Here is a 27,005-nt window from a genome sequence, read left to right on the forward strand (position 1 = left end):
ACCTCCCCTCCTGCCATGCATTCAATCAGAAGTTCAATGTTCTGCTGTTCTGCTGTTTCTCCTCCCCCAGCTCTGTGTTCTCAGTTGCATAAGGAGCTAAGAGAGTATGTGATCCCTTAAAAATAGGAAAAGATATTTATATGGTTTTTTTTGCGTTCATTTCTATTTTAAACTGAATGAGTTATTTTACAAGGTGAGGGTTTATATTTCCTTTAAGTGACCCTATTTCTAAAAGGAGATTAAATATTTAAAAATTAACTCATGAGGGATGTAGGGGGCAGATACCTTTTTCTTGGCTTCCGCTCACAGCACCTAAGCAAGGTGACCTCATCCTCCTTCCAGCGAGATCTGGGGAATGTTAAGTACTCGGAATGTCGCTGAGAAGATGCTCTCAATACTGTGCTGTACGGTCTTCTTGTGAAATTTGGAGAGCTCACCATTCCACAGATTCTCCAGCAAGAGGATGACATCCTTTCTTGCAGTAAGTGTAATGTCTTTTTTCTCTCCTACAAGTTTTTTTTTTAATGATTATGATGTCTTTTAGGAAGGGGGTCACCTAAAAAGAGCACCTTAACATTGCTAAGGTATCCTAAATTGTTGCATTTTCTCCAATAAAGGAGATTAACAATAAATAATGTTTCTATATGGGCAAATAGAAAAAAATATTCAGCACAGGATCAACTGTGGGTATAGGATTATCACTTTTTTTTTCTTAATGGTTGAACTGGATGGACTTTCGTCTTTTTTCAGCCAGACTAACTATGTAACAGTTCTCAAATAGATGGGCATTTCACCATGTTATTTGTCTTTACAAGCATCAGAAGTACTGAAAAATACAGTGCCATACTACTGGAAATCTAGGAATCTCCTAACTTTCCATAACAAGCTGATAACACTGCCACTGCAGCCAATGTAATCCAGTTATCCACTGCTGGACTACAGAACACCTTCCCCTCTCGCTATCTCCATATATTCTCAGCACTTGCATATCACCCCATCTACCTGCTGTTTGCTCTCCTTTCCTGCAGAGATTGGGTCTAAAACGTACAATATAGGATATACAGTACAGGGGTCAGGAGAATAATGTACATAGGTAAATACAGTGCAGGGGTCAGGACTATGTAGGATGCAGTACTGCAAAAATATTGCTAGTGAGTAAAAATATGCCCTCGTGTCCTGTACCCCAACACCCCCTTTCCCTCACCACAAACAATCACAGGCTGTGCTGAATTGCTTTGGAGTTGGGGACCAATTGTTTTACATGAATTATTTACAATTCACATGACCAAATTCCACAATATTACAGCACTATTTTCCATAGTCAATGCGGTCAGCTATCACTCTGAAGACTGTATTCGGCTACTGTGATCTTCAACCAATAATCAACTGCTTGGACTGTGGCCAGGAGAACCAATCTAATCATTTTTTTCCAGGCAGAAGAAGGTAGAAGCTTTTCTGGCAATACTGCAAGTTCTATATATACAGTATATTGTACAAAACAATACTGTGCTTTGTTCTTACAATTAATCTAGCACTTAATTAAGGCAGCCTATAGATGAGTGGTTATTGTTTGTTGAGTGGGTTGATCAAGATAAATGACTCAGTTCCCCTATCCACACACTTGATCTGGATGGGGGAATCTTCCCTGCTGAGCCTTTGTATTTTGACAGAGAGGAGACTCTCTGCCATCAGAACACACTGATCAGCGTAGTGGCTATAGCCAGCGGCGCTGATCGAACAGGTAAAACCGAACAGGGCAGTTTTACAAAAGTAGATTAATAAATCAACTTCAGTACAACCTTCCTGCCCATAAATGGATCAAAATTTGGCTGGTACTTGATGAACTGGCTTCATTTCGATCCAAGTATGGCTGGCTTAACTTGTTCCAAGTGCCGCACCAGGAAGAAAAGGAATATATTGAAAACTTGCTGCAGCCGAGAAGGTTGAACTCAACCTTTGCTAGGAATGGGAGGAAAACTCACACTGGGGTTCTGGAGAGAAATATAGACCTGGTGAGGGACTGAGTCCAGCTTCATTCCACCCAGAACAGAAAAATCTGCTTTGAGCGCAGTTTGTATTCAAAGATCTCCAACAGCTAATGAACACGTGGATCTCCTAGATTGTAGGCTCGAAAGAGCAGGGCCCTTGATCCCCTCATGTTTTGCATTGTATTGGTATTGTTCTGTCACATGTTCTGTCTCCCTTTGTAATGTACAGCGCTGAGCGAACTATTGGCGCTTTATAAATACTGTATAATAATAATAATAATAATAATAATTGACTTAATTCCATCTTATTACATGCAGTGCTGTTTGTTTTCTGCTATTAGAAGACTAGCAGAGGAGAAGCTCAAGGCTGAAATTGCTCAACCCCATATGACAATAACAGTTTATAGTCTGGGGATACCATGGATATTCCTGTTCTGTGGTCAGGCATTCTTGCAGTGAAGTCAGAGGAAGAGCAGTGGTAAAGATTGGAATGGAATTTGTATTATATCTATGTGTACACTGCAGTTATAAATACTGCCCATAAATGGCTATTCTGAACCTGTATGCCTTGTTCAAAACAAAGTTCCTTCCCCAAAGCTCTACTTTGTGTTGGCACTGCCACCAAAGCACATGTATGCGCCTTCACATTTTTTGAGAATGCCCCATGGGAGTGCACGGCCTCACATACAACCACCCTGATTCCACCCACACCATAACCATCTGACCAATCGTGATAATAAAGAAATCCAATCATAGACAATACAGGGAGAACAAGGAGGGGTCAGGTGTAAGGGGTGACAAGCCCATGGGGACACTTGGTTAACCCCGTGTCCCCAGCATTCTCAAGCCTTTTGGTGCAAAGTCCTCTCACATTAATCGAGATATACATTTATGACAGCCTGAGTGCCCTCCTCCTCAATTTGACACCAATCCCAAGACGGAGATACAAACACAGATAAGGTGGATGAAGGAATTCTGAGTACACTGATCAGTGGGGGATCAATAATTCTTTTCCAATATGTCCCTTTGACAAAAGTCGGCCAGACGTTCAACTTCTGTTGAGCATGGTCGGCCACACACTGATTGTAATTTGACCAGTCCTTGCTGAACCGGCTGAGTTTTGATCAGTGTATAGCACGCTTATTACATGGATACATAGCCTGCCCTCACATAAATAATGAAGGATATTGCCAAATATCAATCAGCAGATGTCCAGTTTTAGATCAGTACTTGGATTACTTTGTGACACCAACCCCATGATTTCTATACCTTTCCCATACCCACCTTATGTGCTTGTGCACTACCCCCCCCCCCCCCATGCATATTGGAACATCTGATTAAAGAATCTATTAACAAAGAAAGTCCCTGATTAAATTATATTCATAGACAAAACTTTTTTACTTTTTGTTGGAGGTAGGAAATGGTTATTACCTGTTTTTACCTGAGTTTTCTTGCCTTTAGGAATATTTTTCCTTCACTTCCTGTCCCAGAGATACAATGAGAAGGAGATCTCTCCAAGGCTATAATTTACACATTTATCACTATAACAGATGTCACCTCTATGATAATGGTCAGGGAAACAGCAACCAAAAACAGACATCACAACATACTATTACTGCCTGTGATTTAATTAGTAAGAAAAGCCTCCACTGTGCCCCTCTCTGATTTAGTTTACCTTTGTTCCTAGGGCCTGTCACTCAATAACGTCATGATTAAGGCTTGCCAAATGCTGATCCATTGTCAAATGAGACAGTCTTGGTTGCCATCAAGGGCATTAATTTATTCTCGCCAGTGAAATGTATATATGCAACGTCAGGGTGGGTTGGTCTTAACACCCAGCTACTGAACATATGTTTCTATGGGGCTGTGAGGTTCTGTGCCAAGAGCACACCCGCTGCATGCTCCCAGCACACTGATCGATCTGTCATCACACTGTTTGTAATCAGGAGCCAGCAGAATGGACTTCCAATCTTGTGATGGCTTTGACAGCCAGTCATAGTAGTCACAATATTGGGAACCCACCTCCCAGCGTTAACACCCAAATTAAAGGGCTGCCAAGGGGGTTCGGCAAGGGATGAAGATTGGTGGATCTTAACATTGACTTCAGGACAGTCAGACCTCAAAAACAAAGGAGAACTAAAACTGAGAAGGGTACTGGGGCGGTCTTTCTGTATATAAAAGGTAATAGCCTCCATCTTGTTGGTGTCTGCTCCTAGGCAAGGGCTTTACTAATAAAAAATAATGGAGCACAGGTTGACTTTAAATTTCAGATAGCATTTTAAAACCCTAGAAGTAGATTGATTCGGTTGTGTAAACTTGTTATTGCGAGCACATGAATTCTGTAAACAGCATCGATTTTCAAGCTTTAAAAACACTTTTCATCTGGAATTCAGCCAGTCATCTCTGCCAGACTCTAGAGAGGAGAATAAATCCCAAAGCAACGTTAATGGAAATGAAGCACAGTGGACCAACACCAGCAGATGACATGGCTCCCCAAATCAACACAGACTGTGGAATCTTCACACTGAACTTCAAGCATCTTGCAGTGTGTGCCTCTCCATTCTTCCTCCATACTCTTGGCCTTGGTTTCCAAATGAGATGCAAAAGTGGACTTTGGACCACTGAGCAACAGACCAGGTCTGTTTTTCTTTAGCCTAGGTAAGACGCTTCTGATGTTGTTTGTTGTTCAGGAGAGGCTTGACAAGAGGAATACGACATTTGAAGTCCATGTCCAGGATCCGTCTGTGTGTGGTGGCTCTTGATGCACTGACTCCAGCCTCAGTCCACTGCTTGTGAAAGTCCCCAACACTTTTGAATGGCCTTTCCTGACAGTCCTCTCCAGGCTGCGGTCATCCCTGCTGCTTGTGCACCTTTTTCTTCCACACTTTTCCCTTCCACATAACTTTCTATTAATATGCTTTGATACAGCACTTTGGGAACATCCAACTTCTTTTGAAATTACCATTTGAAGCTTTCCCTCCTTATGGAGGGTGTCAATGATGGTTTTGTGCACAACTGTCAGGTCAGCAGTCTTTCCCATGATTGTGATTCCTACTGAACCAGACTGTGAGACCATTTAAAGGCTCAGGAACCCTTTGCAGGTGTTATGGCTTAATTAGCTGATTAGAGTGGGACACTTTGAGCCTAGAATATTGCACCTTTTCACAATATTCCAATTTTCTGAGATTGTGGATTTGGGGTTTTCATCAGCTGTAAGCCATAATCATCACAATTATGACAAATCACGGCTTGAACTATATTGCTTTGCATGTAATGAGTCTATCTCATATATTAGTTTCACCTTTTAAGTTGCATTACTGAAATAAATGAACTTTTGCACGATATTCTAATTTTTCGAGTTTCACCTGTATAGGATAAAATCATTTTACAGTAATAAATAAAACAAATTAAAGAGGGATAATAATTTCCATAAAATAATTGCAATAAACTCCCATATACTGGTGGTCTGTGGAGAAATTACCCCTTATAACATGGCCAGTGAAAGGAAGAAAGGTTATTTTTAAGACTTCACCATTTTACTGGGGGTAAGTGAGAAAAATTACCACTACAGTGGCTGTATGCAGGCATCATCAGATGGGAGGTCAATCAGCCACTTCTCAAGGAACCCCTAGCCACCTCTGGAGGAACGCTGGTTGAGAGTGGCTGGTGCCAGCTGCTATGTGGTTGTGTTTGCTTTAAATGAACAATAAGCAGCTTGATTAGCTTACAACAACAATAAATCCTGTATAATAATAATAGCTCATTTGGTTACAGCTGATATCACCATTCTCTGGCACTTCACTAAGCCCATCAGCCTTGGATATCTGACCTACATAAGCAAGGTGCAAAAAACAATACTTTAATGCCTAGTACACACCATGAGAAAAGCGTACGAAAAACAGTTTTCAAAGCAACCGTATGATAATCTACCGTTAGCACATAGCTTTGGAGAGCCGATCACAAAGGGACAAACATTACATTTTTTCTCATACGACACCAGAACGAACAATTTTCATTTAATCAGTACAGTGTTCGTCTGAAGAACATTGAGTGTCCAAGACCAAAGGAATATATTACAATAGAATACATCACTTCAGTTGTATTCTCTCATACGAGAAATTTTGTAACTTAAGTTACCTCTTCATTTTTGATATGAGGCTAGCATGCAAAAAAACCCAGATGATCATTCGTCAGATATGCTCATTGTGTGTACGAGGCTTAAAGCCGCCCATAGATAATACCATTTTCTGTCCTTCCATTTGTGGAAGGAAAGAAAACTACTCGATTCCCCCATCAATCAAACAATCAAAGAAATCATCAAATCCAATAGACTAGCTGTACTGAAACTGGTTGATAGATCGCCTTCAGTACAGCCTGCCTATAGATGGGTCAAATCTCAGCCAGTCTCTGCTGAACAAGGTTCGATCCATTTATAGCTGGCTTAAGACCAGGGGCGGACTGACAACTCATGGGGTCCCCAGGCAATAGGGGATCATAGGGCCCCTGTGTCCTTGCCCAAACTCAAAAAAGCCTATGAAAAAGGTACCAGGGGCATCTCATGGGGCCCCCTACTGACCCCGGGCCCTCGGGCAGTGCCCGAGTTTCCAAATGGTCAGTCCACCCCTGCTTAAGACACAATGGTTCAGTTAGGATGGGATTCAAAGCCATGCATGTAGAGCACAATGAATTAGCAATCCATTGCCATAACCAATTTTCAACGCGGGCAGCTAGTAGTTGATTGTTACATTCAGCTAGACTTGCTTAGTAATAATGAACACATTTCACTACCAACTCAAATGGCTTCCTCAATTCTACTGAGTGTGAGAACATACCCCAAATGCATTTTTAGGGCTCATGTACACTGCAGCTGCTAAACCGACGTTCTGGAGCTGCTCAGTGTTTTTTTCAGCAGCCCCTGAACTCTCCCTAATGTTTTCCTATGTGTCCATGTACACACAGTCCTTTACAGGCAGTTGAGTTTACAGTCGTTTTTTTTGAACGCACCAAACTTGTATTCAGGAGTAGATTTTACCAGAGTTTCAAACGCTTGTAAACGCTTGTAAACGTGGTTAACTGTGTTTATAAGCGTTTGCGTTTAGAAGCATTTTTTAACAGTTCCATATCCAGATGCTGTCCAGAGCCTTTTTTCATCATCAGAAATGCATGTAAAGCGTTTTCCATGTATTCAAATGGACCCGCTACACCAGTGCAGTCAGTTCCAGGTTTCTCGTGAAGGAAAAAATGGTAGAACGTGCTGCATTATGCTCATGATGGGATCCATAGTGAATACAACCAGAAAAGACAGGTCATCTCAACACACACTGCTCTCTCTGCTTCTGCTCTCTCTATTTCCTTCAAAATGTCTAAAATAGTTAATTTTTTACTATTTTTCAGTGCATTCTGGGCATTTGGGAAGTTCTCCTGAGGTTATCTTTTAAAAACGCTGCTAAACGCAAGAGCGCATAAACGCTCCTAAACGCGGTATGCAAATGCAGCTAAACTGACGTTTTTTAACCTACGTTTTCCAGCAGTCAGTTTCCATCGTTCAGAAGAGTTTTCCAAACGCCCCGTGTACATGAGCCCTTATGCACGTAGGTAACTAAGTTGCATTTTTTTTTACAGTTTTACAGAGGGATACCAAAAATGCCCACAATTACTTTCAGCCTAAACAATAGATATGGATTGTGCACATACACAAAGCATACAAGCAGCAGAGATCATGTTTTTGGAATAATGTAATTAAATGCAGGATTAGTGGTTGGAAATAATAGAAATTATTTAGATGATTAGTTGTAAGTAAATGGATGGACTTTATATATAAATATATTGTGCTTAAGAACCAGCTGTGTTTATGTATCACCCTGACATCCATCCACTTCTGTCTAAGTACAGTATATCTGTCCTTTTTTCTCTTTATATCTAATCGTCGAGGTCATGTAAGCCCACATATGTCTCGATCCATGCATGACCGTGACCCCTACTAAAATGGATTAGCATAAATAAATTAAAGGAAATCTGTGGTCACAGCATTCACTTTCACTTTATAACAATAGCATATGACAGCATTGTAATAACAATACAAACAATAGTTATTTTTGACAATCCAATAAAAAACTTACTTAAAATATCTCTTTTCATGTGTTGATTGCTTCCAGTCTGCTGTCCATCTCTTTTTACAACTTCCTGGATATCCTGCATGCTCTGCAGTTTCTCCTCTGCTGCTTAATTTTCATGTCTAAGGACTACATATCCCAAGGTACCTTGCTGCTTTGTACTGACTCCACCTCCTGAGACTCCTCCTCTCAGCCCCTGCAGGCAGGCAGGCTCTGTGAAATGTGTGACACAGCAGTGCTACTCACAGGACTTGGTTACTACAGGTCACAGGACTTGGTGACTACAGGTCACAGAATTCAAGGAAGGAAGTGTGTGGGGATCTTCACGAAGTAAGTTTACAAACTTCAGGAATGTTCACATTTATAGGAGTAGGCTAGAAAGAATTGAAATACAATGTGGAAATGAATTATGGGTTTACATTTTGATCATAGATCCACTTTAACCTCTTCCCAGGGACAATCTGTATATTAAAATGTTTTCCATACTGAGAGAATCCTAATTAATACTTGTATTCTGTTTTAGGACCTAGCTATGTGGTCTCCAAACGTGATCACCATTATTAACCAATCACGGTGATCACTTTTAAATAGAGAATGTTTGCTCCTTTTCCCTGTCATAAATCACACTTAATTCTGGGACCAGGTTATAGCTTGTCTACGTTCATAATTCCTGACCATGTGATCACCATAGATAAAAAGGAACTTCAACCTCTCCCCATTTAATTTTTTTCCTCTGCTTTCCCGATGCTGGGTTATCCTCCATTCAGATACTCACCCTCCTAGTGGATCCAACATCAATATGCTGAGATCCACTTCTCTGCAGCCGCTGCTTGGGTACTGCACCACCATGTTCCTCTGTGACGTCATTGGGGGCTGCCATCTCTGCCGGGTTCAGGCACATCCTCCCAGTGATATGCCGCTAGGCCCTCCTTTATTGAATAGAACGACGGTAGTACTCTGTAAGCAGTTGCATGCCACATATCCCAGGAGGCACCAAGAGCACTGACATCATTTGCCTAGGCAAGGGGGGGAAGCGAATCCTATTCAGTGAGAAAAGTGACAAAAAAACAAGTTATTTGTTTCGCTCTAAGACCAAGAACTGAGAGATCAAAGACCATTGATCGCTCAGTTCTCAGACTTTAGTGAGTAGAGAGCCAGGGACTGTCAGTCACCAGCTCTCGGCTCTGCCCCTCCAGGGCTCACAGGAGCCCCGATTTCAAATCACATGACAAATCGTATCTAATGATCAGCAATAGAACTGTTGTAATCGGTGCAGCTCCAACTTTGTTGCAGTTGTACCCATTAGAAAAGTAGTTCCTGCACTACTTTTGCTGGTTTGGGGTGCCACTTGCATAGACATCTGTGAATGCACAGATTTCTATCAAATCACATCCCAAGTCACACTCTTATCCGACTTTTTAATCATGCGACTTCAAGTGAAGTTTTACGATTTCAAAGTCGGATCCTGTGTGAATCGGGGCTAAACCTCCTATGAAAAGCGATCGACCGCAGATAGTTTTTCAGAGACATTATTAGAAATACCACATGTGTGAATGAGGCCAGGCAAGGTGTTAACTTGTCTTTAGAGCACTTTTAAAAATCTATTCTGTTTTAACACCTCTACAGTGATTCATCATCACTCATTCTCCCAGCATGGCCTTTCTTTAGCTGTCGCACACTGCCCTCTGCTGGCTCTATTTAGTATTACAGGTTTATATGCATCAAGCTATATAGGATGAACTAAACATGTACAAGCTGCCTTGCATACTGTACAAAAAGTGTCTTAGTTCAAAGCCATATGTCTCCTGAGCACGCAGGAATATTTAAGGTCAAATTGTGTGCAGTCTGATTCTAACATCAAGTTATAGGAACCATTAACAGAAATATTGCCTTTAAAAAACTTCTGGGGGTTGTGTATTACTGGGCATCTGCTGATACTGAGCCATGTCTGAAGATTAGAGATGACAGATGAAGTTCTCATCTCATGTTCTCAGATCAGAACTGTCTGTGCGTCTGTACAAATGACGCTTCTCCCTCGGTCTAGATGTTAGCAATGTACTGAGAGCGATCCATTTCCTTATCTCTGCTGGTTTGGAAATGACTACTGGAAATGACTTAGTATTTCTGGAAATAGAAACTCTAATAATTTGATTTGACAGACTCCACATTCAATTATTGCTCAGCTGAAGCTGGCTTGTATGCCTTTCAGTGACAGATGTGGTACCAGATATGGCTCCTCATATTACCCAGGGCTACAGACGTGGTCAGTATATTTTATGGCTACATTGTTAAGATCAGACTTGGCCACACCAAATGTGATTTTCCTATATGAAATTGAATGCTTACTTTGAACTTTATCAGTGCTAAGACCTCGCAAATAGTGATACATAAAAAGTCACAGTCACCTACCGATACAGAGCAAAGTGACCGCTGATAGCCCCCCGAAAGGTTTACTCACCCGTCCACACATCCTCACTTCCACTGTACTGCTAGAGTCTACCATAGGTGGTCATTGGTGTCATAGGGTGTCATCTTGGGGCATACCTTCCAAGTTTCAAAGAGGGACACCATTGGCACAAAGTATATAAGATGGGACACTCCCTCTGTCATGGCTTCAGAAACACAAAGCATGAAGAAACACTAAGCATGAAGAATGCACAAAAATAAACAGTTAAATCCACATTTAAATCCACGAGTTACATCGTTGGTAAGGTTAAAGTGACACTAAAGCTTTGTTTAAAAAAAACCAAGACAAACATATTATACCTACCTACTCTGTGCAGTGGTTTTGCACACAGCAGCCCCGATCCTCTTTTTTGCAGGTTCCCGCCTGCGCTCCAGGCTCCGTCCCCTTGAGCAGTGCCCCCAGGAAAGCCGCTTCCCTTGGGGCACTGCTGCATGCTCGTCCCTGAGCCGCTGCTCTTTGTGTTCATTAGTCACATAGGGGTTTTATTTTTTTTTTTAAGTTTTTATTGTCATATGCAAACCAATACATATCAAAAAATGCATACATGTCACAATACATTAGCAATCCATCCAACAGTAGGAATGTTACATTCTTCCAAGATTTATGATATATCTATCATATATCCAACCCCTGTATAGAAGTACCGATATAAACATCAAAGTTAAGCATGTGGTGATTAGTATCATAGTCGCATAAAAGCTTTTCTTTTATTACTTCTGTAAACACGAACCCATTAACCAAAGAAAAGAAAAGAACCCCCCTCCTCCCCACTTCAAACAGACAAAAAAAAGAGAAAAACTAGCTGTGATAGCACTTTTGCACCAAAAAGAAAAAGAAGAAATACATAATATGTCTGGGGCTCATCACACCTCTCAGCTCCAAATACTGTCAGAGCACCTCCCCGCAAGAATCATCCGGTACCCTTTCCCTGGAATCCACCCACCGGGACCTTTCTGATTTCCCTGCACACCCCCTTGCTTCATACATCATCTCATACATCTGAAGATCCACATTAACCAATTTTTTACATGCCCTCAAATCCAAAGTATCAGAACGAATCCTGTGTAACGCTATCAGCTTTCGTACGTAAAATAATAAAATTCTCAGAATCAGTTTCTAACCTCAGCTTGTTCAGTTAGGATTTGGCAGTAAAACTTGAAAGCTGATCAGTTTCAGTGCAGAAGTGAGCCTGATTTTGCACTCTCCAGCATTAGTAAATAAACCCCATTGAGTTGCGGCTTGGCCCCACCCCCCTGCTCACTCCTCATTGGCTCACTCGCTGTAATTGACAGCAGCAGGAGCCAATGGGTTCCCACTGTTATCTCAGCCAATGATGAGGAAGAGTCCCCAGACAGCAGAGGCTGTCATGAACATCACTGGATCGGAGAGGGGCTCAGGTAGAGATTGGGGGGGGGGGCTGGGGGTGCCGTTTATGAAAGAAAAAACATGCCTCTCAGTGCAATACGTATCAAAACATTATTTATTTGCGCAAATAGGATCTTACTTAAAGCTGTAGAACAATTAAAAGCATTCACATGAACCGTATCCAAGATGGCCGACAGTGCGATAATGTCAGAGGCATGTTTTTTCTTTCATGATCTTGTCTGGCAATACAGTTTGAGTTTTCATTTGAGTTGGAGTCTGGGAAGTTCCATGTTTTGGGGCATGATACCGGAAGCCTGCCAGTGCTCTACATTATAAAGCTGGTTGGGACCCCCTGTAATTAAGGGGTTTCCATTTCTGGTAAGCTTCCATTTGTTACTTTGGTGGTGGGGTTCACTCTGGTGACCAGTTGAAGCAAGTTTATCTACATTTGCACTTCCAGCATTGTCTACAATAATACCAGAGACTGTGGATTTTTTTTCTCAGACTTATGGACTATTGTTTATGTCTATATGGACTTTTTGTTATGGTTTTTTCTGTTTTTGAAATTTTTCTACTAACCTTTATGTATATTTGAGTTGAATTTTTTCACATCACATGACAGGTCCCAGAAGACTACGGGGCCAGTCAGGGAGCGCAGCGCTACTCGCGCATGCGCAGTGGCCATACGGCTGTGAAGCCGCAAGCTGTCACACATTGAAGATGCCAGTGCCTGTAACACCAGACAACTGGTGAAATGGGCTGTGTGGAGGACACCGCGGGATCGTGGGAAAGGTGAATGGCTGTTTTTTAAAAGTCTACAGCTACAGTTTTTGTAGCTGCTGACTTTTATTTTTTCACAGTGCGAAAGGAACTCCACTTTAATAGGTTGGTCTGGAAAGAACGTTCTTTCATAAATCCATGCTGGTTACTACTAAGGATACTATTCTCATCAGCATATTCTTGGATAGGAACCCTTATCATCCCTGCCAATAGTTTACAAACTATTGATGTTAGGCTGACTGACTTGTAGTTTCCAGGTATGTAGCTCGGTCCTTTTTTGAATGTTGGCACCATGTTAGCTTTTCACCAGTCTGCTGGTACCATTCCTGTCAGTAAGCTGTCACTAAGCCTAAACCTGAGGACTTTCAAATGTAATCCATCTGGTCCTGGTGATTCATTCACATTGTTTTTTTCGCTCAGGCAAAACTGAATGTACATTTGTTCCGTGTGAATGGGGACAAAATCAAATGTTATCAGACTATTTTGTGTTCAGGTCGAAAGGTATTAATAAAGATTAGAGTGAATCAGGAAAATACTGCATTATGGCCAATAGATGGAGCTGACAATCATAGGAAAAAAATACTTATTTACAGTGATCATCAGCTCCATCTAGAGGCCATAATGCAGTATTTTCTTGATTCACTTTTTGTGAATGAATAACAATGAGCAACATTAAATGTCCCCATTTTCACAGATTGAATGTATATGCAGTTATATGGGATGGATAGCTCCACAATTTTTTTTTCATAAATACACCCCTATAGTGTATTTTTATGGTAGAGATCTACACCTCAGACCAGGAAAAGGTATACTGAGGGACAGAGTGATTTAGTTCCAATATAGGGACAGTCCCTCCAAATCAGAGACAGTTGGGAGGTATTTTGATGGGTTACATTACTGCCCCCCCCCCTTCTCTAGTGTTTGAACCAGGCAATTGGTTGTTCAGGCCTACATATTGTCACATGGGGAAGGTTATACACTCCCCCATACACATAGGCAAATCAAGGGTTCCATTGGAGTGGATAGGCAGCTAGGTAAGTATACATTTCTGGAGGTAGGTTGATTATAATGGGGTACTGTCACTGCCCCGAATGGCTCCCCAACACTAAATTTAACCCCTTAATGCTTGAAGGTAAAACTAGTCTAAACTCCTGAAAACTTGTAAAACTGAACATATCATTGCAACTATTTTGAGGTGTATCTAGGTGAATTATACCCGGTAAATGGTAATGGATATTGTCTGATTCATTTTAATTATCAAAGAAAAACAGACCCAAATGATAAAAACATTTAAATATAGCTGTATATTTTTTGTCATTACCATGATCCATCACCAACTCCACCACTCCCTTGTACTGTATATATATATATGATTCATTGTTTTTACCCCCCCTATAGTTCGCCAACATAGTTTGACCAGATGTCCCCACTTTCCTGGGACAGCCCCTTATTTTAGGAGATTGTACCTGCCTGCAAAGCATCCCTAAATTTGGCCTTGCTTTAATTATTCCCTAAATACTGCATTCCTGCCCAGAGGTGCTCTCTAATCCTCTGGATACAGTCTTCCCATTGGCCTCCTGGAGGAGGGAAGGTGAGCATGCATTAGCACTTTGCCCTGCAGAGATACATGCTGATGTGAAATTTGGGGAAAGTGGCTGAAAGGACTGCTTTAACTTAGAGGAAAGCCTGCAGCTGCTCAGGGCTGTACAAATGCAAGGCATTGCAGCCATGGCAAAAATTATACCTCTTGTCGCGTTTGTCAGGCAGTACCTTCGCCAAGCTTGACAGGCAAAAGTGAATGGGGCCACACCTCGACTACGTGTAATGCACATGGTAGACATTCAGTAGTGTGCGCTTTTCGGGGTTAAAACAGGCAGCGAGGAGGTAACATATTGCCTCCTCACAGTCTGCTAATTGCCCTTTGAAAGGCAATCCACAACGGATCACGTTTTGGAGGGGTGGCAAGGGCTGCTGCAAGTGTGAATAAGCCCTTAGTATTCTGGGGGGGCAAATAGGGCAGAATTTAATAAGAGGAGACCGAGCTGTTAGCCAGGTAGTCAGGTGTACTACTCTTCTAAAGATTGTTACAATGATCTCAAAACTAATAACATGCTAGATAAACACCAGTGATATGACTAAACAGTACTTCATTCTGTTCCGGTAATTTGCTGCACATGTTTTTCTCTCTCATTTGTGTCTTTTTACAAGCAGCATGGTGAAAGAGAACACTATCTGATAATATATCAGAACTGCTGTTGTTATGAAGCTTTTCCAGCAGGTCAAGCCAGGCCAGATTCCTGAATGTGAGGCCCAGGGATTGATTTACTAAAGGCAAATAGGCTGTTCACTTTTCAAGGGAATTTCCCCCAGAGTTTAGTGAATGTGGTGAAGTTTCATTTTGCAAAGAAACAAAATCGCATCCAAGGAAGATAAAAAGAAAAATTAATTTTTTCTTGCACATGATTGGATGATTGAAGCTTGCTCACCTTATTCACTAAGCTCTGGGAAATTCCATTGTAAGCTGATCAGTCTATTTGCCTTTAGTAAATCAACTGCATTAAGACAAGTCTCGTACTTATAAATAGGGTTTTCATAAAAACATATACAGTATTGTAGCAACGGAATTCACTAAGTCTGCTTTACTAAAGCTTGTATGCACAGAATGGCAAAATGATCATATAAGGATAATCGAATCATAATCTTGCAGCATTTGCTACGTGCCCAGGTAAGTGTTCATCAGTCATAGCTTACATACAACAAATACAGTTTGCTAAGAATTGTATGCTCCAGTGCTGTGGCACTCACCCAGGAGCCTGGTGATTGGTATGTCACCCCGGACACAGTGGATCACATTACCCGAAGTGTCTGGGCAATGACATGGTGTTCTACCATGTGATTTACATAGTTACATAGTTGGAAAGGTTGAATAAAGACACTAGTCTATCCAGTTCAACCTGTGTGCGTGTGTTAATCTCAAAAAAATTGCCCGTATCTCTGTATACTGTGTTCCTCAAGATACCCGTCCAAGAGCTTTTTTAAAACTATTAATGCTTCCTGCTGACACCACAAATTGTGGAAGTGAGTTCCACAGCCTTACCGCCCTGACACTGAAAAACCCCTTACACAACGTTAAACTGCTTCTCCTCCAATTTCATTGAGTGGTCGCGTGTCTTGTTACACTCCCTGAGATTAATAGTTTACTCCCTATACTAGAATCACAATTAAAGCGGTAGTAAACTTAGGCAAACTACTAATGAAACAGAATATGTCCACTACACAAAACACTTTTATATCATTCTGCCATGTACTTAAACCCCCTTGGTCCCTTCTTACTGTTTTGCTGCTTATTTTGCTATACATCCCTCTGTTCCAAAGCTGGCACCATTGCTACTGTTCTCTTCTGCATCTTTTCAGTATGCCACTTTCGCCCTTCCTTGCTGTAAAGGCTGGAATATCGCGCATGCACACTGAGCATTTCAGGAAGCTGTGCACGGGGCTGTACTCACGGGATTGCAGCGCAATGCCACAGAGAGTGGATGATGGAGGCACGCATCAGCCGGAACAGTATGACGACACACAGAACATGCCGTAAAAACAGCTGCAGACGTGTGCATGCACCAGTGATGTCATGAAATTGATCCTGCCTTGAACGCAAAAGAGCAGCAAAGGTTAGAAAGAATGTAAAAATAACATTATATATAATGATCGTTAAGGATTTTAGTGCAGCAAAGTTCTAATGTTGAGTTTACTACCACTGTAAGATATTTGTATATCACTATATCTCCTCTCAAGAGTGTCTTCTCCAGGGAGAATACCTCAAGTCCCCTGATTAACTTTGTTACCCTTCTCTGGGCTTTCTCCAGTTCCAGCACATCCTTCCTGAGGACTGGTGACCAGAACTAGATGACATACTCACGATGTGGCTGAACCAGAGTTTTGTAAAGTGGCAGGATTATATTTTTATCTCTCTTGAATAAATTACATTTTTAATGCACCCTAATATTCTGTTTGCTTTGCTTACTGCAGATTGGCATTGCATGCCATTGCTGAGCCAGATCTTTTTCCATCCTGGATCCCCCCCAGAGGTTCTCCACCTAGCATATAATTTACATTCGTATTTTTAGCCCTCAACTGCATTACTTTTCATTTATCAACATTAAACCTCATTTGCCATGTAGTTGCCCATCCCATTATTTTAATGAGGTCTTCTTGTAAAGTATCTATCTCTTGCTGTGAAATTATTGCCCTACTTAGCTTTGTATCATTAGCAAACATTGAGATCGAGTTAATTATACCAACCTCTATATCATTTATGAATAAATTAAACAGAATTAGTCCCAGAACAGAGCCTTGTAGTACCTCAGTTACTACTCTAGACCAGTCTGAGTTCTTGCTATTTATCACCACTTGTTAGACGCACCCCTGTAACCAGTAACCCCCTATCCATGAACAAACCCTATGGTCCATGCCTATAGATCTCATTTTTGTAAATTAGTTTGTGTCCAATCACAGCAATCACATAAACACAAGAAACTGAAACTGTGAGAGCAGAGAGAACCTGTCAGACGGCTTGTACACTCACAGATTGCTGTGCAGCCAGCCTCAGTGTCCCTGATCACTGCCCCAGTGTAGGGACCATAAACAATGTAGCAAGACCTGTCACCTGCCCCAGTGCGCACAAAAACACCACCATACACCATATCAATGTCCTGATCACCGCCATGCCAGCATCCTTATCACTGCCATACCCGACACCAGCACCCTGATCACCACCATACCAACACCCTGATCACAGCCATATGCTATACCAGCACCCTGATCACTGCCATATGCCATACCCTGATCACTGCCATATGCCATACCAGCACCCTGATTACTGCCATATACCATACTGGTGCCCTGATCACTGCTATACCCCAAACCAGCATCCTGATCACTGCCATATGCCATACCCTGATCACTGCCATATGCCATACCAGCACCCTGATTACTGTCATATACCATACTGGTGCCCTGATCACCATTGTGCTCCATGCCAGCATCCTGATCACCCCATATGCCATACCAGCTTCCTGATCACTGCCAAACCTCATACCAGTGTCCTAATCACTGCCATACCCCATATCAAAGTCCTGATCACAACCATACTCCTTACCAGCATTCTGATTACTGCCATACCCCATACCACCCTGATCATCACCATACTCCTTACCAGCATTCTGATCAACCCCATGCCAACATCCTGATCACTGCCATAAGATACCAGCACCCTAATCACCGCCATACCTCATACCAGTGTCCTAATCATTGCCTTACCCCATATCAATGTCCTGATAACAACAATACCCCTTACCATATATAGGATGAGCCTCCCACGCTACCTGCCTATACAATGACGAAGAGCAGGGGAAGCTGCTATAACCTGACTATATGCCCAGATAGGAAAAAGTGTGCATGCAAACCTAAGTGGTGTAACGCTATCCTAGAAATGTTATAACTTCATATATGTGTGTGTAAATATATATATATATATATATATATATAAATAAACAGTGTAACTCGATTTTGATTAAGCCAGTGACAATATTGAACCACACATGTATTATATAATAAATTCTAGTAAACAGAAAAAAAAAACAAAAAAAGAAACAAAACCACAAACTGACCAAGAACAGTGGTCAGTATAAAGAAGTGTACAATGACAATGTGAAAAAACTTTCCTTAGTGCTATAAAGTAATGTGCTCCCAGATGTCCGTAAATTACATCTAATAGTGTCTATTATGAATTGGTGAAATAAATGACAAGAATGCCTCCAGACAAGTGCTGACCGAGGGAAAAGGTCAGTATTGAAACCAATAGGAATGGTGAATAACAAATAGCTTTCCTGCTGTGGAAGGCTAAAAAGTGCTAAACAGGGGGCTACCACCATCATTGCTGAGACCCGGTCAAAGATCAGAGACATCTCCAAGGTGCATTTTTTCTTTTAGCGCACTGGCCCTGTAGGGTCTACAGTGGGGATCGAAAGTTTGGGCACCCCAGCTAAAAAATTGTATTAATGTGCATAAAGAAGCCAAGGAAAGATGGAAAAATCTCCAAAAGGCATCAAATTACAGATTAGACATTCTTATAATATGTCAACAAAAGTTAGATTTTATTTCCATCATTTACACTTTCAAAATAACAGAAAACAAAAAAATGGCGTCTGCAAAAGTTTGGGCACCCTGCAGAATTTATAGCATGCACTGCCCCCTTTGCAAAGCTGAGACCTGCCAGTGTCATGGATTGTTCTCAATCATTGTCTGGGAAGACCAGGTGATGTCAGTCTCAAAGGTTTTAAATGCCCAGACTCATCTGACCTTGCCCCAACAATCAGCACCATGGGTTCTTCTAAGCAGTTGTCTAGAAAACTGAAACTGAAAATAGTTGACGCTCACAAAGCTGGAGAAGGCTATAAGAAGATAGCAAAGCGTTTTCAGATGTCAATATCCTCTGTTCAGAATGTAATTAAGAAATGGCAGTCATCAGGAACAGTGGAAGTTAAAGCAAGATCTGGAAGACCAAGAAAAATATCAGACAGAACAGCTCGCAGGATTGTGAGAAAAACAATTCAAAACCCACGTTTGACTGCACGATCCCTCCAGAAAGATCTGGCAGACACTGGAGTTGTAGTACACTATTCCACTATAAAGAGATACTTGTACAAATATGGTCTTCATGGAAGAGTCATCAGAAGAAAGCCTCTTCTACGTCCTCACCACAAAAATCATCGTTTGAACTTTGCAAATGAACATATAGACAAGCCTGATGCATTTTGGAAACAAGTTCTGTGGGCTGATGAGGATAAAATTTAACTTTTTGTCCGGAATGAGCAAAGGTACGTTTGGAGAAGAAGGGGCACAGAATTTAATGAAAAGAACCTCTGTCCAACTGTTAAGCATGGGGTTGGATCAATCATGCTTTGGGGTTGTGTTGCAGCCAGTGGCACAGGGAACATCTCATGAGTAGAAGGAAAAATGGATTCAATAAAATTTCAGCAAATTTTGGATGGTAACTTGATGCCATCTGTGAAAAAGTTGACGTTAAAAAGAGGATGGCTTCTGCAAATGGATAATGATCCTAAACACACCTCGAAATCCACGGGGGATTACATCAAGAGGCGTAAACTGAAGGTTTTGCTATGGCCTTCACAATCTCCTGACCTCAACATAATTGAAAATCTATGGATAGACCTTAAAAGAGCAGTGCGTGACAGACAGCCCAGAAATCTCAAAGAACTGGAAGACTTTTGTAAGGAAGAATGGGCAAAGATACCTCAAACAAGAATTGAAAGACTCTTGGCTGGCTACAAAAAGCGTTTACAAGCTGTGATACTTGCCAAAGGGGGCAGTACAAGATATTAACTCTGCAGGGTGCCCAAACTTTTGCAGACGCCATTTTTTTGTTTTCTGTTATTTTGAAAGTGTAAATGATGGAAATAAAATCTAACTTTTGTTGACATATTATAAGAATGTCTAATCTGTAATTTGATGCCTTTTGGAGATTTTTCCATCTTTCATTGGCTTCTTTATGCACATTAATACAAATTTTTAGCTGGGGTGCCCAAACTTTCGATCCCCACTGTATGTGTTGAGGTGAGGGGGAATCCAGCTGGTGACGGATTCATTTCCTGAGACCACCTGCATTGGAAATTGTTACCTGTATTTACTTCTTAATACCGTGTTTCCCCGAAAATAAGACATCCTCCGAAAATAAGACCTACTTACAGGTTTCCTTCTGAGTGAAATATAAGGCATCCCCCCGAAAATAAGGCCCCCCTAGGCTCTGTCTCGTAATGAAAATTAATTTACCGTAAACTGGTTGCTAGGGCCGCCCCGACTGGCGTCTAGCAACCAGTGACGTCACTGCTGTGTGGAGGCGGAAGTCGGAGTGAGCGGGAGAGAGATGCGTGTAGAAGAGGATCAGGAGGATCAGAGCGGTCGGGACACGGCGAAGGTGGTGAGTGCTGGTCTGTCTCTGGTGACACCGCCCTCATGATGACTGAAGGTTCTCAGTCAGTGGCAGACCCTGCTCCAGCCCAGGTCCAGGCCCCAGCCAGCCCAGTGACAGGCCCCAGGGGGGAAATGTCTGATAAAGGGGTGGGGGGGATGTCTGGTGAAGGTGTTCAGTGGCACAGGGGTGGGGGGAGGAGGATCACTTAAAATGACACAGGAGGATCAGAGGGGGCAATCAAAATGACACAGAAGGATCAGAGGGGGCAATCAAAATGACACAGGAGGATCAGAGGGGGCAATCAAAATGACACAGGAGGATCAGAGGGGACAATCAAAATGACACAGGAGGATCAGAGGGGACAATCAAAATGACACAGGAGGATCAGAGGGGGAAATCAAAATGACACAGGAGGATCAGAGGGGGCAATCAAAATGACACAGGAGGATCAGAGGGGACAATCAAAATGACACAGAAGGATCAGAGGGGGCAATCAAAATGACACAGGAGGATCAGAGGGGGCAATCAAAATGACACAGGAGGATCAGAGGGGACAATCAAAATGACACAGGAGGATCAGAGGGGGCAATCAAAATGACACAGGAGGGTCAGAGGGGGCAATCAAAATGACACAGGAGGATCAAAAGGGGTTACTAAAATGGTAATCCCCCCTCTTATTCTCCTGTGCCATTTTGATTCCCCCCTCTGATCCCCCCTGTGTCATTTTAAGTGATCCCCCTCCCCCCACCCTGATACCCCAGTTCTTTTTTTTTGTTGACAACTACCGTACTACCGTACCGTATACAGGTAATAAATTTCCTTTATTTTCATTTAACAATAAATGTGTACCTTATTCTTCTTCATGGAAAAATAAGACATCCCCTGAAAATAAGACCTAGCGCATCTTTGGGAGCAAAAATTAATATAAGACACTGTCTTATTTTCGGGGAAACAGGGTAATAGGACTTATTCTTCACGTGGACTTTTTCTGTGGTATTGCCACGATTGTTATTGCATTTCTGAAAATTGATCGTTTTTTCTGCACACTTTTTAACATAAGGTGTTCACATCATGCAGGGTTTTCCCATACACAGGCTTGATCATATTAGAGGTGCGTTTTAAAAGGGGCACATGTTTTTGTTGTTTATGAAGGTCTTTTTTTGGGTATGTGTCATAAATTTGTTTCACTTTATTTTATGGGGATTATTTAGGACCTTTTGGTCCCAGGGATAGTATCATTGCATGCACTTTGGGCATTTAAGTTATTAGGGTCACTTTTGTGGATGCCGTTTTGTGGGCATCTCGGAGCACACTGTTTATCATTTTTTAGCTTTCCACGGCAGGACGGCTATTTATTATTCACCATTCCTATTGGTTTCAATACTGACCTTTTCCCTCGGTCAGCACTTGTCTGGAGACATTCTTGTCATTTATTTCACCAATTCATAATAGACACTATTAGATGTCATTTACAGACATCTGGGAGCACATTACTTTATAGCACTAGGAAATTTTTTCACATTGTCATTGTACAATTCTTTATACTAACCACTTTTCTTGGTCAGCTTATGGTATTGCTTCTTTTTTTGTTTTTTTTTCTGTTTACAGGAATTTATTATATCATACATGTGTGGTTCAATATTGTCACTGGATTAACCAATATCGAGTTACACTGTTTATTTTGATTTGTATATATATATAAAGTTATAGCATTTCTGGGTTTGCGCTACACCACTTTGGTTTGAATACCCCTTACCAGCGTTCTGATCACTGCCATACCCCATACCATTGTCCTAATCACCACCATACTCCTTTCCAGTGTTCTGATCACCCCCATACCCCATACTAGCATCCTGATCACCGGCATATTCCATACCAGCCTCCTGATCACCCCCTTACCCCATACCAGCGTCCTGATCACCCCCTTACCCCATACCAGCATTCTGATCACCCCCAAACCAGCATCCTGATCACCGGCATATTCCATACCAGCCTCCTGATCAACCCCTTACCCCATACCAGCCTCCTGATCACCGGCATATTCCATACCAGCCTCCTGATCACCGGCATATTTCATACCAGCCTCCTGATTACCCCCTTACCCCATACCAGCCTCCTGATCACCCCCTTACCCCATACCAGCGTTCTGATCACTTCCATACCTCATGCTAATGTCCTGGTCACAGCCATACCCCACACCAGTGTCCGATCACTGCCATACTCACACCAGCATCTGGCATTTAGGGTCTCAACTGATCAATATATTGTTTGGTGAATTAGGTGAGGTTGTGTTTACTTTGGATACCCAGTCATGCACAAGGGAAATAAAACAGGATGTTTTTTTATTGAGCATGTTTGAATGATTGACATGAACACAGTGTTACTCTCTTTACTAAGCCAATTAATCCACTTTGAATATTCTCTACTTCTTAAATAAATCAACTTTTTTTCTGTGATGAAAAAATTCTTATGTACAGAGCTCACCAACATAAATCGCTGAATCGCTGTTGATGAAAAGGAGAATTTGCAAATCACACATTTTTGCATTATCCTGAATATTATACATACAGATTTGTGTATAGATTTTATACTGATCATCAACCATGATTTCTTGGCATCCAAAATCTTGCAATCCTACCCAGGTCATTTAGATTCAGTATTGATCTGAGTTTTAAGCCATGACAACACTGGTTTAAGTGTAGTTCATCTAGGGTCTGGGGTGGTACATTGAGAGAGGCTGGCTTGCTCTCTATCAGAGACTGTGCTGCAGAGAAGGCTTTTAAATAGTTCCAGGAAGTTGTCCTCAGTTTATCAGTTTCCTTGGCCATCCTGTACAACCCTAACCCTATCCCAGTTCAAATCCACTAAATAAAACAACAAAACCAAAGCTCAAGGACTGATTTCTGACTCTGAATGCAAGCCAGTGTGAAGGTATGTGTTCCCTGGCTGAGCAGGACTATAGGGGGACCCAAATCTTCTAGCGACTCCTAAGGGGGTAGCGCTACAACTCTATAATGCGCTTTATGATGGCACACAGAAAAATGGGGTATTGCAATAATCAGGATGCTGGCATGGCATATGGAGTGATCAGGATGCTGGAACTCTATAACACGCTCGGTCCTCACCGACACCCCTGTTCATAGATTACTCACACCTGTGTAGCGTAGGTGTTAATATTATACTTCTCCATGATGGCACACAGAAAAATAGACCTCAAGCAGCTTGAGTATTAATGAGATGAATGTATTATTAAAGGGTAAGCAAATTAAATGCATTAAAAATAATAAACAGGACAACGGAATACATTAGATGAGCTAATGGGCAGGTTAGTCTCAACTATGGCCATTAACCTACACCGCAATAAGGCTAAGCCCCATTACACTAATCCACAAAGGATCCATAAAAATAGCATGAACTGTGAAAGTATGAATGTCATAAAAGAAACCTTACTGTATTTCTTAGCAATAGCTACTGAAACAATATTCCTGAGCACACTCTATACATACAGCCACAATAGCAAGTGGATGTATGCGTTACTAGCACACGGGTACCCCTGGAGGTGACTGTAAAGTACCTGTAAAGTACCTGGCAACTGTCAATATTGGCTGGCTCCATTCACTTGTATTGAGCAGTGCCCCTTTAAGCACTTCCATGCACTTTACCCCCTTCCAATCCAGGTCAATTTTCAGCTTTCAGCACTGTCACACTTTGAGTGAAATTTTTTTTTTTGACAGATAGAGCTTTCTTTTGGTGGTATTTGATCACCACTAGACTTTTTTTTTTTTTTTTCTATATAAATGAAAAAAGACCCAACATTTTTGAAAAAAAAAAAATTTTTTTTGTTATACAGTTTTTCAAAGAAATAATTTTTCTTCATAAATTTAGGCCAACATGTATTCTGCTACATCTTTGGAGTAAAAATAACCCAAAACAATGTATATTATTTAGTCTGTGTGAACGCTATAGAATCTACAAACTATGGGATATATATTTCAGAATTGATCAGTTGAGACCCTATATTGCTGGACGCTGGTATGACATAATGATCAAGGTGTTAGCATGAGGTATGTCAGTGCTCAGGATGCTGGAATGGCGGTGATCAGGATGCTGGTATGGCATATGGGGTGGTCAGGATGCTGGTTTGGGGTATGGCAGTGATCAGAACCCTGGTATGGGGTATGGCGATGATCAGAACCCTGATATGGAGTATGTTTTTGGCAATTATGAGGATGCTGGTATGGAGTTTGGAGTGATCAGGATGTTGGTATGGGGTATGGAGGTAATGAGGATATTGGTATGGGGTATGGAGGTGATGAGGATGTTGGTATGGGGTATGGAGGTGATGAGGATGTTGGTATGGGGTATGGAGGTGATGAGGATGTTGGTATGGGGTAGGGAGGTGATGAGGATGTTGGTAAGGGGTATGGAGGTGATGAGGATATTGGTATGGGGTATGGAGGTGATCAGGATGTTGGTATGGGGTATGGTGATGATCAGGATGCTGGTATGGGGTATGGTGATGATCAGGATGTTGGTATGGGGTATGGTGATGATCAGGATGCTGGTATGGGGTATGGTGATGATCAGGATGTTGGTATGGGGTATGGAGGTGATGGGGATGTTGGTATGGGGTAGGGAGGTGATAAGGATGTTGGTAAGGGGTATGGAGGTGATGAGGATGTTGGTATGGGGTATGGAGGTGATCAGGATGTTGGTATGGGGTATGGTGATGATCAGGATGCTGGTATGGGGTATGGTGATGATCAGGATGTTGGTATGGGGTATGGAGGTGATGGGGATGTTGGTATGGGGTAGGGAGGTGATGAGGATGTTGGTAAGGGGTATGGAGGTGATGAGGATGTTGGTATGGGGTATGGAGGTGATCAGGATGTTGGTATGGGGTATGGTGATGATCAGGATGCTGGTATGGGGTATGGTGATGATCAGGATGTTGGTATGGGGTATGGTGATGATCAGGATGTTGGTATGGGGTATGGTGATGATCAGGATGCTGGTATGGGGTATGGCAGTCATTAGGATTCTGGTAAGGCATATGGAGTGATCAGGATGCTGGTTATGGAGGTGATGAGGATGTTGGTATGGGGTACGGCAGTGATCAGGGTGCTGGTATGGCATATCAGGTGATCAGGGTACTTGTATGACATTTGACAGTGATCAGGATGCTGATATGGGTTATGGCGGTGATCAGGACGCTGGTATGGGGTATGGCGATGATCAGGATGCTGGTATGGGGTATGGCAGTCATCAGGATGATGGTATGGCATATGGAGTGATCAGGATGCTGGTAAGGGTTATGGAGGTGATGAGGATGTTGGTATGGGGTATGGAGGTGATGAGGATGTTGGTATGGGGTATGGAGGTGATCAGGATGTTGGTATGGGGTATGGTGATGATCAGGATGCTGGTATGGGGTATGGCAGTCATTAGGATGCTGGTAAGGCATATGGAGTGATCAGGATGCTGGTTATGGAGGTGATGAGGATGTTGGTATGGGGTACGGCAGTGATCAGGGTGCTGGTATGGCATATCAGGTGATCAAGGTGCTTGTATGACATTTGACAGTGATCAGGACGCTGGTATGGCGGTGATCAGGACATTGGTATGGTGTATTGTGAGCACTGGGACAGGTGACGGGCTGGCTGCATTTTTTATTAGGGACTACACTGAGGGAAGTGATCAAGGACTCCGGTGTTGCTGGCACAACACTTGTGGGGTTGCTGGTGCGTTTCGTCCCCCCACTGGGCGTTCTCAAAGGCCTTTGAGAACGCCCAGTGGGAGGGGTGAAACGCGTCTGATGGGAGCTGCTGGTGACGCCGTATCCAGTCGGTGTAACACACGACGGTGTGTTACGTCCGGTCCGGCATTTGTATGCTTACTAATCTGTCATTACATGTGAGTGGAACACGATTTTGCTTTTCACTTAAATAATCTCTCTATATACAACCACATGAGGAGTTTATATTTGTGAATGGGAAGTTGACTGAGGATCGGAATAAGGATTGGACCCATAGGAGGACTACAAATCCCAGATGAACCTATCTAAACACACAAACACAATAGACTCTTGTATTTAATAAGAGTCCATGGGAATTGGTAAGTAAGTGGGACCACGGGAGGGGAGCACTAAGGATTTGTTGTACTTTATGAAGAATTATTGCACGTTTGCACAGCAAGAGACTATATTAATTTATATCAATGAATCATTTGTCCATACAATTATTGTGATGGTGTATTTTGCAAGAATACTGCTATAGAGCGTACATTGCATGAATTTATTGATA

The 27,005-nt window shown here is 42.0% G+C and overlaps 1 long non-coding RNA gene across 1 annotated transcript; it reads left to right on the forward strand.

Moving 5' to 3' along the window:
- Positions 1-16,133: 16,133 nt before the first annotated feature.
- On the forward strand, positions 16,134-16,713 carry LOC149444066 (uncharacterized). Its single transcript, XR_016306563.1, has 2 exons — positions 16,134-16,381; positions 16,577-16,713. It is a non-coding gene; the product is annotated as an uncharacterized LOC149444066 (long non-coding RNA).
- The last annotated feature ends 10,292 nt before the right edge of the window (positions 16,714-27,005 follow it).

Source organism: Staurois parvus, unplaced genomic scaffold, assembly GCF_062004578.1.
Source record: "Staurois parvus isolate SC_StPar_1 unplaced genomic scaffold, SC_StPar_1.0 ptg000818l, whole genome shotgun sequence".
NCBI lineage: Eukaryota > Metazoa > Chordata > Amphibia > Anura > Ranidae > Staurois > Staurois parvus.